Source organism: Hordeum vulgare, chromosome 6H (assembly GCF_904849725.1).
Source record: "Hordeum vulgare subsp. vulgare chromosome 6H, MorexV3_pseudomolecules_assembly, whole genome shotgun sequence".
Taxonomy (NCBI): Eukaryota; Viridiplantae; Streptophyta; class Magnoliopsida; order Poales; family Poaceae; genus Hordeum; species Hordeum vulgare.
Window position 1 is genome coordinate 225,488,695 of NC_058523.1, and position 8,625 is coordinate 225,497,319.

Here is an 8,625-nt window from a genome sequence, read left to right on the forward strand (position 1 = left end):
CGGGCGTGGATTAGCTCAGAGAGATGATGGGGAAGCTCCCTGAGGTTGTTAGGATCACGGAGGAGGTGAAAGGAGTGCCTGAGCTGGCCCATAGCCCGGGACCGACGGAGCTCCGAAGCGGCGGGGCTTCGGTCGATCTCGAGCACAGGAGCTCGATGTGCTCAAATGGAGAGGTTGTGGTGGAATTTAGGAACTCGAGAGGTGGGATGGAGGTGCTAGAGTGAGGGGGAAGCCTATTTATAGGCTCCCAATAGTGGACCGAGCCGGTGGCGCCGGTGGTTTCACCACTGCTCGCAGAAGGGGCAGTGAGTGCGTGGGGTCGAAACCATGGTATGCGGACGTGGTTTAGGACCAGTGTGACCCACTGAGAGGGAGAGAGAGTGCGAAGAGGAGCGTGCACGCATGTCCATGGTCTTCTAGTTGGATCTGGCGCACGTGGGCATGCGTCGCTCTGGTCAACAGAGCAACGGAGGAGGGGACCTCGGGCTGCCCTGATACAAAGAGATGGTCGGGGACTCGAATGGGCATCAGGGGGAGGCTTGAACCGGCGGGGGCTGACCACCTTTGCTTCGGGTGCGCCCAGCAACATTTCCAGAGCGCAGTTTTGGTATGCCATGGCATGATGGCGCGCTCTGGGCACTTTGGCCGTGTCTGGGGTGTCCTGGGGCTTGGACTAAAGATGCCTAGCTGTTAGAGAGCCGAGGGACTCACTACTGGCCATGGGGAGAGAGGAAAGAAGAGATGCCAGCATTGGATCAGAACTTAGAATGAGGATTTTGGGGCCTTCTTGTCGGATTAGAGGAGGGGACACTCTCCTACAGTTGGGGAGTGGTTCTGGTTGCTTGGTCAAAGAGTTTGTAGGGAAGAGCTTAAGTGTGGACTGGGGTTGGGGCTGATTTGCTAATATGGCAGAAGGTTATCAACGGGTGTTTGGGATAGCAACACCTCACCACTGGTGGTGAGAGTTAAGAGGATTAACTTTGATGTAAGAATATGATACTCCACCAAATTTGAGCCTCATTGGACAAGTTTGGCAATGCAAACTTGAAATCACCCCCAAATGGCACATATGCCCCTTCCAAAGGGAATTTGGGTAGATTACCTCCTGCAAATCCCATATATGGCAGAGACTCCTCATTTGGACTGTTGATCACTCCTGCAAAGTTTCAACCAATTTGGATAAACTTTGCAATGCAGAGATATTTCAACTTGGTTCTCGATAGAGAGGGTTTTAGGATTATTTAGTGAACCAAATCACCTTGGAATGAGGTGAAACTTGGTGTGTCCACTAAATAGAGCCTGAGAAAGTTGCTGGAATTTTCTAGGATTTTATTGTAAACCAAAAGATAAAAACAGACAAAATGAGTTTCAAGGTTTTTCTCAAATAATTTGAATATAAATAGGGGTTGAAAATCTTATGTATGGAAAATATATGTCCTCTGAGTATCTCCAAATTTTCTCACATTTTTCTGAGGCAGAAAAGTAGTTTTCCATATACGAATATCATTTCTAGCCTCAAAATGGACATGCAAATAAAATAGTAAATTAATTTATAAAATAATTATTTTATGGTTTTGGAGGGATAAAATAGTTTTAGAACCAGATCACCATCTTTGGGTAAGAGCACTCCCTTGCTGCCAAGGGCTTGTAGTGCAACCCAAAGCAAGGTTTGAAATAGCCAAAAATAAGAAAAGAAATTTTGGGAATATTTATGTTACAAAAAATGTGGTTTTCGATACCACTCAATAAAGCATACATGCATACAATGAAAACCATCGTACTCACAACATTGGTTTTTGAAAAGTGGTAATAAACTCAGATTTTGAAATTACATTGAAAGTGAATTGAAAACATGGTGTGACATAACTGGACGGGCTGTCTGTCGCCAGCCGACCTAAAACACGACGACTTGGTAGGTTATGTGCTACCAGCCGGCCCAGGGGGCCATCCGGCCCCCAAATGTCTTGGAGAAGGGTTTCCTCCGCTTTGGTATACCCAGGGGCCATTACCCCATCACTTCTGGAGTTGTGACACGTGGAAAATGTTGTGCACATCCGAGAGCTCAGAAGGTAGCTCTAGCTGGTAGGCAACTTCTCCTTGCTTTGCGATGATCTTGAAGGGGCCAATATACCTTGGCATGATCTTTCCCTTGACCTGGAAGCACTTATTTCCCTTGAGAGTTGAAACTCGTAGGTAGACATGGTCTCCGGCATAGAAGTTTACTTCTTGGCGATGGGTTTTGGCGTACCTCTTCTGTCTTGAGTTGGTAGTCTTTAGACGCTCTTTGACTAGTCGAACTTGCTGTTGAGCTTCACACAGAACATGTGGTCCCAAGATTAGTCCTTCTCCGTTTTCCGACCAGTTGAGAGGAGTGCGACAATTGCATCAATACAACAAATCAAATGGTGCCATCTGAAGACTAGACTAATAGTTGTTGTTGTAGGAGAACTCAACAAAGGGGAAACAGTCTTCCCACTTGGCTCCATATGCCAAAACACAGGCACGGAGCATGTCCTGTTGTATTTGATTTACTCGTTCTATTTCTCGCCTGCCGATGGTGAAAACCAGTGTTGAAGGATAGCTTGGTTCCCATGGCTTCTTGGAACTATTTCCAAAACCTTGAGGTAAACTCAGTACCTCGGTCTGACACGATTTCCTTGGGAACTCCATGGAGGCTCACAATACACTCGATGTAGAGAGTGGCTAGCTTGAGTCCATCTAAGAAGTCTTGATGGGAATGAAATGGGCTACCTTGGTCAGGTGATTGACAATGACCCAAATGGAATAATGTCCTTTGCTTTATCTGGGTAGACCGGTGATGAAGTCCATCCCAACTTTGTCCCACTTCCATTTAGGGACTTTGCTAGGTTGTAATAGCGCAGTGGGTCACTGATGCTCATCTTTCACCATGTTGCAAATGTCACACTTAGCAACATAAGAAGTTATCTCTCTCTTCATGCCATGCACTAGAATCTTACCTTGAGGTCTTGGAACATATTGGTCCCACAAGGGTGGATGGAATACAGAGTGTGTTGAGCTTCCTGCAGGATCAAGTTTTTGAGCTCAACCTTGTTGGGTACACATATGCGATTACCAAACCACATGAATCCTTGTTCATCCACTAAAAATCCTAGGGCCTTGCCTTTCTTGATCTTCTTCTTGATGCCTCTGATGCTCTTTGTGTCCCTTCTGAGCTTCCTTGATATCATCCATCAGCGTAGGCTTTGCTTCAAGATTGGCTAGAAATCCTGGTGCAACTAGCTCCAACCTAAAGTCTTCAAGTTCTTCGTACAAGGCAGGTAGCCTTTCCTTGATCATAGCATACAAGGAACAATCCTTTCCTCTCAAGGCATCAGCTACCACATTGGCCTTTGCTCGGTGGTATTGAAAAATGAGGTCGTAGTCTTTCATTAACTCCAACCATCTTTGATGCCTCATGTTCAATTCCTTTTGAGTGAAAGTATACTTCAGACTCTTGTGGTCTGTGTGTATCTCACATTCCTTTCCCAGGAGGTAATGTCGCCATGTCTTCAAGGCTCGAACCACTGCTACCAACTCAAGATCATGAGTGGAGTAGTTCTCTTCATGAGGGCGTAGTTGTCTGGATGGATCTACCATGACCCAGCCTCCCCGCATGAGAACACCACCAAGACCGGTCCTAGATGCATCACACTATATCAAAAACTCCTTTAGTATATCAGGAGTGGCCAAAATTGGGTTCGTTTTCAAACTTTTCTTGAGTTCCTAGAAACTTTCCTCGCACTTTGGCGTCCACTACAAGAAATATGCTCATACATGACGTTCTTTAAGATGTCGTTGATGAATTCGTCATAAATCTATGACAATTTCATCCGAGATTGTCGTAAGCCGTTTGAGGGGATCAAATCTACATATAAATTACAACGATGTGAGTCAAAAACGTCGTATCCACATAAGATGACATCGTCATAACTTTTACGACGATTATAAAAATATCGTAATATGTTCTATCTATGTTGTGATGTCACTCATGGGTCCATTCTATCCCACCTCATCCTAATTTGGGAAGCAACCTACTATTCTGTCATTCCAAAAATTCTCGAAAAATTCTCATAAATACTTTTGATCATATATTCCTCAAATATGTGAAAACCCTTCCTTCCATAGTTCTAAAATAATTCAGCAATATTCATTTTCCTATTCTGTTCAGAATAGCACTTTGTGAAGTAAGTGAAGTAAGTGCTATTTCTATTTCTTTTATTACCCTCATATGTTTTTGGCACTCTTTCCTATCCAAATCATTGCGTCATTACAAATTTCATAACCATTTGCCTAATAAATCATTCTTAGCAAATTTCCAAAGTTTGTGTTTAGCTAACAGCTTTGTGAAGGAAGTACTAGATAGGAATATCCTGATGAGTTGAATTTTTTCCACATTTTCTATGTGCCGAAAACATAGCTCTCCACAAAATTTTAGCAACTACATTTTATAGTGCTTTATAGTTTGATTTTGTGAAGAAACTACATTTTATAGTGCTTTATAGTTGATGAAAAATTACCACGGAATAAAACTGACCGTATAACCTCACTCCACCAAATTTTAGCTCATTTAATTCAGCCAATTTCCCTCAATATTTTCCCCAATATTTTGCTCAGTAGAAAGCATTGTGAAGGAAGTACATTTTTTGTTTATCCAAATCTTATGAAATTTTTACAGTGCCTTAATGTGTCCAAATTATCATCCTCCTCCAAATTTCAGCTCAATCCAATCAACTATGTGAGCCCAGATTGGCAGATTGTGAAGGAAGTGTCACTTTGGCATGTCCAAATGGTATAATTTTTTTATAGTGCCTTCATATGCCCAAATTAACATCATACACCAAATTTCAGCTCAATCCATTCATTCATTGGATCCCAGCTTCAACATCCATATTTCTGCACAGTGTGTTACTTTGCAAAGCAAGTGCCAGCTAGGTTCATCCATTTGAGCTAAAAATTTACCATGAGAGTCTCCTTAGTAGAAGATCATCCTTAGCCACAATTTAGGCCCATTGTATATGTTCATTACCCGCACCGCTAATCAAACACTTGGCTGCTAATTCATGTTTGTGCTTAGTTCAGTCTCCTCGTGAGATTCTTCTATTATATTCTTCTTCCTAACACCTACGGAGGAATTGTCCGACCCACCAGACATGCCTATTCCACCCAGAACGCGTGGCAACGCAACGGTCCCGCGGTGACCATGCGGCTGGCATGCAAGTTCACGCGCTCTGGAGTTGGGGCCGTCGACCACCATCCAAACCTCGACGTCAAGCCACCACACCATTTATTTCCGATTAAATAGATACTTATGTAGCTATAAATGATTTTTGGAAAAATAAAGAGCAAACTATAATGCACCTGCATTTCAAATTTAACCCTCTTCCAACGGAATCGACATAAATTTGTCTTTTTCATGAGAGGTGGATAAAAACTTTTAACACCCAACCATTTTGTCAATTGTAAATTAAATATGGCCTAGTATTTTATAAAAATGATTTGGTCCAATTTTGAAACAAATATATGGTAGGTCCTTCACAAAAAAATTCACTTTGGGCACATGAAAAATGGAAAATAATTTTTGCATACAAGGAAAATTTAAACTTCTTTAATCAACATTGTTTGCCATTCCAATATGCACCCTTGTGCATTGTATTATATAATTTCAACAAACCATGTCATGAATGTGGCCATAAGATTGATCATTTGGCTTGAAAGCCATGAATCTTCACACATGATAGCCCATTTCTAAGAACACTTTTAAACAAATTGTCGTATCACAAGTTTATTATTTTCTTGGTAACTTTCTCACATATAATGACAAAATGCAATGGTTTTCCATTGTTTTGATTTTTTTTTAATTTTTCATGGCCATTTGAAAATGCGGTCAAAACAGCGGGTATGACCGTTCCTACCTAGTGGTTGAATCATGGAAATATTTTGGTGTTTCTCTGATTAATTAGATAATTTTTTAATTAAAAAATTTTTTTGGAATAAATAAAGAGAAAACTATAAGGTAGGTGTAGTTCAAATTTGACCCGCTTCCAACTGATTCAACGAAAATTTGTCTTTTTCACGAGAGGTGGATCAAAGCTTTTGACACCCAACCATTAGGTGAATTGTACATTAAATATGTCCTATCATGTTAAAAAAATGATTTGGTACAATTTTGCAACAAATATATGCTAGGTCCTTCACACAAAAACTCATTTTGGGTACTCGAAAAATGGAAAATGAATTTTCCGTCCAAAGAAAATGAAAACTTCCTTAGGCAACATTGTTTGCCATTCCAACACACACCCTTGGGCACAATAGGAGATCATTTTAACAAACTATGCCATGAATATGACCATAAGATTGATCATTTGGCTTGAAAGCCATGAATCTTCACACATGATAGCTCATTTCTAAGAGCAATTTTTAAAAATAATTGCCATATTACAAGATTATTATTTTACCTGGTAACTTTGTCACATATAATGTCACAATGCGATGGTTTTCCATTTTTTCAAATTTGTTTTGAATTTTGCATGCCCACTTCAAAATGTGGTCAAAACGGCGGGCATGACCGTCCCTAGCTAGTGGTTGAATGTTGCAAAAACGTTTGGTGTTTCTCTGATTAAATAGATAATTATGTAACTAGAAATGATTTTTGGAAAAATGAAAGAGAAATCTATCAAGCAGTTGTAGTTCAAATTTGACCTGCTTCGAGCTGAATCAAAGGAAATTTGTCTTTTTCACGAGAGCTGGATCAAAAGCTTTTGACACCAAACCATTTGGTCAATTGTACATTTAATAAGACTTAAAAGTTAAGAAAAATGATTTTGTACAATTTTGCAACAAATATTTGGTAGGTCCTTCACGAAAAAACTCATTTTGGGTACTCGGAAAATGGGAAATTAATTTTTCATGCAATATTTTAAATCATAAATTTTCTGAACCAATCATGGCTCTTCCCACGGATCACCCCACTATAACCGATCTAAACCGTCCACACCCGAAAGATCCAACGTTTCTCATTCACCTCTCAGGTCTTAGCAATGCAACCCAAACCCTAGCAGCCCCCTCTCCTCACTCGGTCCAGATCTGAATCACTCTTCCATTCCGTCGCAACCCAACCAAAGTTTCCCCTCCCTCTCTCCCCTCGATCCAATCTTCTAGCCCCGACCCCGATCCCACCGTCGGCCACCTCCTCGCCCCCGACCCCCACCCTCTACCATCGCCGCCTCCTCTCCTCCCTCCCTCCAATCACTCTTCTTCCTCCTCCACCAAATCCGATCCACCAACCTTCTCCATGGCGCTCTCCGTGGAGAAGACCTCCTCGGGCCGGGAGTACAAGGAATGAATGGATGGCCATCACAAGAGCGGCGGCGAGTCCAATCTCTATCCTTATTCTGACGTCATAGCAACCACCGAAGCCGCCGATCATGGAGTCCTTGCCGACGTCGTACAAGAAGGCCACGATGGCGCTGGACAAGGCAGCGAGGGCGCGGCTGTGCGACCCGTTCTTCAGCAGCACCATGCCGTCTGCCGCCGGACAGGAGGACATCCACGACGACGACGCCCTGGTGGAGCTGGTGGACGAATTCTACAACGAGTACGGCGAGGACGCCGTCGCCAAGGAAGCTATGGCACCGCGGCCCGCTACCACATGGGCTGACGCGCTGTGATCGGCGCTGGCAGATGCGGTGACCGACGCGACAGCGGTGCGGATCCGCGCGCCCGTGGGTGCGGGGCCAAATGTCGCTGGCGGTGAAAGGGTCAGGAAGCATATCGCCAACCGGCTCCATGCGAGAGGGTTCGATGCCGGTGAGTGCCCCTGCCTTGCTTGGATATTTCAGAGTGTGTTCTATAGATTCCTGTCGAACAAAAGAGTGTTGAGCAACACAGATTGACATTTTTGTTGTTGTTATCATTGGACACACGCTTCTGCAGATCGTCGTGGGAAAGAAGCAGCAGCATGCCGGCGGCGGGCACCCACGAGTACGTGGACGTGGTGATCGTTGGGACAAGTATACCTTGACGTCGGAATAAGTTGTTGTAAGTTTCCATCCATTCCTTTTACCTGCGAGATTTTCTGTTCATTGTCTTTGGTATTCTATTTAATGCTCTGAAGTGTACTGATACAAAGATGCATTTCTTAAAGTCTTTCTCAGTTGCATGTTTTCTCATGATTTTGCCAGTCATATTATATTTCATTATAAATGCATTACATAAAACATATAGTATGTTGCATGTAATGAGTAATGACCCTTGCTCGTTTGTACATAAAGGTAAAAGTGACCAACGACACTCGATGGGGAAATGCATGAGTATTTGTTATGATTAATAGTTGCATCTTCTTTCATGAGTAGACAATGATTAAATGGCTTGCTCCATTAATCTTGCCAACTAACATTAATGAGGTTACTGAGATTATGTTCCGCTATTCTAACGTGTATTTTTTAGTCTTGCTTATCTTTATCCTATTTTACTTTCCTAGTTGTGCTAAGTCATGCACATAGAACTCTCGCTGGTGTGGATTCTGCTAAGAACAACATCTACCATTGTTTTTCAGTCTTAAGTATGAATATTTTGCCTGCGGTTCACTTTTTCTCCTACAAACCC

General features: G+C 42.6%; 1 pseudogene; it reads left to right on the top strand.

Annotated features, from left to right (window-relative positions):
* The first annotated feature begins 7,445 nt into the window (after positions 1-7,445).
* LOC123405328 lies at positions 7,446-8,142 on the top strand (annotated as a pseudogene).
* The last annotated feature ends 483 nt before the right edge of the window (positions 8,143-8,625 follow it).